Genomic DNA, 6271 nt, shown 5'->3' on the forward strand with positions numbered 1-6271 from the left:
AGGGCAGATTCACTACCCTTTCTTCTGTCTACCCTTGGGTAATGAAAAGATTTGATTTACTGCACCAAGGAAAATTGCACAGAGCTCCCCTCATCTCACTCAGTGATGTTTTCATTTTGACAGCAAGCCACCAGAGTGGTTCAAGCACAAGATAGCACAAGATAGCACATGACTTATTTCTCAGTAACCTCCTCCAAAGACAAAATACCCTTCCACCTGCCAAAAAGACAAGTTCAGGCATGTAGGCTCTAGTGCTTGAGGATTACAGCTGTACAGAGAGTGGCAAGAGGTACAATAATGAGACCTCTCACCTCTTCCCTGTGGGCTCTTCCTAGGGAGCTGGCTATGAAACAGCTCTACATAATGGTCATGTTTCTGCTGATAGGACAATAGAACAATGATAACTATTTCAAACCTTTTATAGTAGAAAAGCTGAAAAATTGATCCCTTGAACAAAATTGCTCCTGTATTGTAACGCCTGGAAGATTTTTTAGGTTGTCTTTCTGAGCAGAAAAAAATTCATTGCTTCATTATGGTTGCACATTTGTCTCCTATTATGTTCATAAGAAACCCAAAGGAATTCAAGTGCATCTCTTTTCCTCTGCTTGCGTATGGTGCTATCTTGGGCAATCACAGTTCTGAAATGCAGACTGCACTTATACAGATTTAACTAGTAATATGTTCAAAGTCCCAAATAATTTTCCACTTCTTCAAGACAATTCCTCCCTTTTCAGCAAATTTCTTTCAAACATAACACCACACACTGATAGGGCAACACACACCCCACAACTCTACTTATGACTTCCAGACTTGAAACCAGACCACTTCCCCCAGAACTGCCAATCTTGCTCTCCAGGAGGATGGTGAGCAGTCTGTGTGTAAGAAAACATGACTGAAACTAACAACCCCCTGAAGAGTGCACCAAACCCTTTTAAACATGAATTCAGAGCAGAGTTCAGCATTCTTTTACAGAAGTCACACATTTGTTACGTGTTTTCCAGAGGTGATATCACGTTTATCAAGCAAAAGGAGAGAGGAGTAAGCGTGTGCTGCAACCAGGATGGTGCATGTGCCCCTGAAAGCCTGACTGATTAATAATCACAGCAGAGATCACAGTATGCTGTGAACCACTCTAAGGTCTGCCTTCTTGCATTGATTCCAGTGCCTTTTGGAGTGTAAACCGCATATTCATCATCAACTCCAGCTTTATGAACCACTCAAAGCTAAAGGAAAATACATTATTTGTCACTGTAAATAAGAACAAAAAAATGAGAATGGAATGCACATTCAGCATATGCTCTTTCACAGCTATCTCTGTGAAAAGAATATGAATTAACTCTTTCACTCTAGATTCTCATACTGCACCTGTTATTCTGCTGGTGCCAAGTCATCTCTCATTAAAATCAAATCTTTCTTCCTCACCTACATAACACTGCTTAAAACCCAGTGGGACCTGCGCCATTAAAGCAAGGTTGAATCTAATACAGTTTCTTCCCGTATTCTGCTGATGCCATGTTCCCTCACTGTGCTCTGAGACTGGCAGCAAATGCACATCAGAAAACACAAATGCATCAGAAAAAGAGTAGTGCTAGGGGAAAGAGAGAAAACCAACCTCTCTGCCTGAGAAAGCAGTCCTCAGCATGCATGGCAGAATGAAGATACAAACCCCTTCACACCGACAGCTGAGCACACCGAAAAGGAGTGAGCTAGCACTGAGTGAGATTGTTTTCTGCAAAGTCAGGTCAGGGAAGAGTTTCAGCTTTGACACAGAAAATCTGGGCTTAGTGCCATTGCCAGGTTTCCCAATCATAAGAAAAACTATTTTTTTACAGAAAAACATTTTCTATACCAGAAGCCTTACATAATTCTGCCCTAGTTATTTGTGGAATTTGCTTTTAGAGGACAAAAATCTGAACTGTGTTTAATAGTAGTTCCACACTAGACATAATTAGCAGAAAAATCGGTGCAAGGGGCAACTCTAGTTTGGTACTAATAGTTCAGAGGCCACCAGAAGAGCTGTGGAAAAAACCTGATTAAGTTAAAGCATTCATAACATAAAGCTGCTCAAATAGAAAAAAACTGGAAGATTATGTTAGCTTCAAAGTAATTATGCTGTATAATCCTAGACCCAGACCTCGGGTGGTTATGTGCAGTCACTCACAGTGGTCAGTCCAGGGACAGACAAGAGGCTGAATAAGCACAAACAAGACATGAAGCTCTCTGCTCTGGGTAGTCCTGCTACCCAACAAAGACCACACTGCAACAATACAGCCCTAGAAACAAAAAATGAAGAGTTTGTAGTCCAAGAAGCTGAGAGGTTGGGATGGATGCACATCACTGAAGAAGTGAGTCAAGAGCTAGAAAAGAAGGAGAGGACAGAGAGGCCATGAGATATGCTCAGTATCTCACTGCATGCATTATCACCTGGGCTCTGAAACCCTGATGCTGGTTATTTTGTTATGGATTTGCAGAACAGCCCATGATAGAGCACTTGACCTCAGCTCTGAAACAACTATTAGCCTCTTGCAATCCTGATCTATGTCGAGTAAGTGCATCCAGGAAATAAAACTGAGTCCATTTCAGTACTGTTATTACACTAACATAACTGACTGTGTTAAGTAGGACAAATAAGCCCTGAAATGATGTCTGCTTTTACTAGAGGTGATGTAGAGCTCCACAGACAAACTATAGATATTAACTTGAATAGTTTTCTCTTTGAGACATTTATTCTTTTATTTACTTTCTTTTCTGCAGAACCTCTCTCTCACTGTGAGCCATCCAGTCTTCAATAATGCCACATAAGCCAAAGCTGATCAAAACAGAGAATAGCCATGCTATAGAAAATATCTACATCTGAAAATCAATTTTACACATGAGCTTTATGTGCAACAAAAAATTTCCTTCAGTTTCTAACCCAAAATATTGGAAATAAACCCAAGGAATTCTCTGCATTTTCACACAGAAGAGGACATGAAAGTCTGCTGTGTTTGAGTTTATTTTTTAATGTGCTTTGAGGCAAGGAAAAAAAGAAAGATAGCTCCTTTTGTGGTCCAGGAACACATTCAAAGTATAACCAAAATATGTCACCACATAATTCAAACAGGCAGCAGCTGAGTGTGAGATGGCTCTGTTGTGCCCAGCTCTTCACTGACACCATAACACAAGGAATACATTTATAGGATTTGTTAATTTTGCTCCCGAGGATTTCTTCTGCCTGAAGCACACTCCATAAGACCAACACCGGTCTGGTATAATGAACTCAAGAATAGACTGCTTTGGTGATTAGTGATAAAGAACTGCAGGACTTTTTTCTCAGGGAGAAACCATATCTGATGCTGCAGAGGAGTTTCACAAGCTGCCACATCAGCAGAAATCCCTCTGCCTGCCCTCTGTGGCTCATCAAAAGAAAACTGTGAATACATTCCTGTGTTGCACAGGCTCTCCTTCTCACTGCTCCACCTCACTGACAGCCCACTTTCAACAGCAGATGGGGTCCAACCATTCAGTTGTACTGAAAATGCCATGCACAGATGTGTATTTTCAATGTAGCACCCATAAGCTTTTGCATTTTTACTTTCCTCCCTCTTTGTTTCTGGACTTGAGATCAGCCACCTTGCCAACAGTTCAGAATTAAAGGAAAATCACATGGGAATTACCTTATATTATGTGCTATACTGACCAGTGCTAAACTGCCTTGCTTTCTGATTTTAGGCGAAGTACATGTCATGACACTCATGTCATGTTTGCTGTTGAATAGATAAAAATCTAAGGAAACATAGCTTTTATTCTTCCTTTAAAAGCTTATACACAAATAAAATTCTCATCTGTTTCTTAGGAGTAAGAGCATTTCTCTGTTGCTCTTTGTTCTCCTTTTCTTTGCAAACAACAGATTCTTTGAAGTTGTTCAAAAGTCATTTGCTTCTGCTCTTCATATGTGGGAAGTTTCACTGTCAGTAAGGTCCATTTGCCTTTTGCAAATACACGGACCCTGTAAAAACAAGTGTTCACAAAGAGATATATAAGACTATTTCTCTACTGAATCATTAAAAAATCCTTAAGAGACAAAAATCTAATAGAAAATTAGTCCCACATCCTCTTAGTTCTCTTTTTATGGCAAATATTTTATTTGCGACTTCAGAGAAAGCCTAAATGAGTAGTAGAAAACACTTGAGACCCTAAGTCTCTTGTACAGAAATAATGCAGCCATTTAAATTATCTTCTCTCCTGTGTTGAATCGTACATTATCGTATTAGTTATGTTAGTTGCTACATCCCACAAAATGCAGATATTTGCAGTTTTGTTCAACCTTTCCAGTGTAGATTAATGCAGATTTAAAAATGCCCCCCTGGTGAGCAAGGTCACTTTGCAAAAATAACACTGATGTGACCCCTGTGCATCTGCATATATATAAATTCCCTCTATGACATTCCTGTCATGTTTGCTCAGGGAACAAGTAATTTGCCACTCTCATTACTCCAGGAACAAGGTAGCTTGTGAGAATCAATCTTCCTTCTGCTTCATACATCACAGCCTGTAACAGACACAAAGTGCACTCTGATTCCAAAAGGAAGTGGAGGACAAACATAGACACGTTCTCACAAGCTACTTTCTTTGATCTAGGTGGGCAGAGAAAGAAAGAGAATAGGCATTTAGCCTAGCAATGCACGCTAGTCTCACATAGGAGATGCAGGAAATCCCTGCATACAAAGCAAAAGGGGTGGGTTTGTTGTATTCTTTTAATTTCTTTTTTAAGTTGTTTGACAGTGTGAATATTTCCATAGCCAGAATAAGCAGTCATAGAGAAGTTAACCCCACTACTAAGAAATATTCAGAAATAGTTAAAGCACTCCAGGCAGACTGACAGGCTAGTGCTGTCACTGTTACTTTGTTAAGCGTAACAGCAGAAGCAAACTGAAGATTTTGAGGCTTTAATGCCATAAAGAGGGCTTTTGAAAGGCTACTGTGATAGAATGTAGGACTCTGAGAAAAATTAAATCTTGCCAAAAGTCCTTTAGGGCATGATTGATATGTATGCCCATATTGTCTTTTATTTAAATCAGTGTAACTTAAGCACATATTTAAATTAAAGCACATACAGAAATGTATGTACACAACATGAGTACTTGGAAAAAGATTAGCGAGTGAGCTTTTATAAGAAGAGACAGTTTCAAGACAATAAAATGTCTCAAATATCTGAAAAATAAAAATTTATGGAATATATGAAAACACGCAATGTACAAAAATAAGACGTTCCTCTTTGCATACTTCAATTAGTTTCCCAGTAGAGGGAAACTGTAGACAGATGCACATACAGGTAATTACATTTGCCAGCAGTCTCATAGCACTTGGATGTGAAATTTACATATATATTATTGTTTCCAAAATCTGATAAGCACGAATGCTCAAATTGCCAGAGGTGTAAAATGCTTTAGCCACCTAGCTGCATTCCATCTCCCAGATAGAAACACTGGGAGATGAAGGAAAGAACTTATTTCTTCCAAAAACGTATGCATAGTTGTGATCAATAGTCTTCCCTCTAAGCTGCTATCAATGGTAACATCCCCTGTTTCCAGACTAACCCCAGTTCTCTGTACACGCAGTTGATAGTAATTTTCATCTTCATTAATTTTCCAATACAAAACCTAATTAAAAGCAATAAAGAGAGCAAAGAAATTATAAACAAGAAATGCACATCCCTTCTAGCCATCTTCAACTCCAACAATACAGATGGTTTTAACTGACTAAATTTCTTTCTTGGTCATTTCATGAGGACCAGCAAAAGAATGTCCAACTGATGAACATCAGTGTTGACATGTTACTCAGTATGGAGAAATAAAATGCCATGAAATTTTGGGAGGTTAGGTTCTATACTTCTGTGTATCTATGAAAATATAAAACTGGAAGTAATAATCTAGCATTAAACCTACACTTTCCATTCACTGAATTTTTAAGTGCTAGCATAAAACATTAAGGAATATTTAAACATCCAAGGTATTAGAATATCTTTAAGCTGCCCAATGATGTCCAACACCTTTGTGAAATAATCTCTAACCATGAAGTGTTCAGTATTAGAGGGTACTTAGGCTGCAATTCTCATCATTTTCTCTGATATTATCATGCCACTTTAAACTATTTCTCTCCCAGTTTCTATGCTTAAGGGAGCTTTAAGTTGCAGGGGGTACTAGGTATTCACTTAATCATCAAGGCAGCAATATTTGCTTATATCTTACATGTGATCCTCCTGCAGATGGTTATTAAATTTTCTTTATTC

This window comes from Cinclus cinclus, chromosome 4, assembly GCF_963662255.1.
Source record: "Cinclus cinclus chromosome 4, bCinCin1.1, whole genome shotgun sequence".
Taxonomy (NCBI): Eukaryota; Metazoa; Chordata; class Aves; order Passeriformes; family Cinclidae; genus Cinclus; species Cinclus cinclus.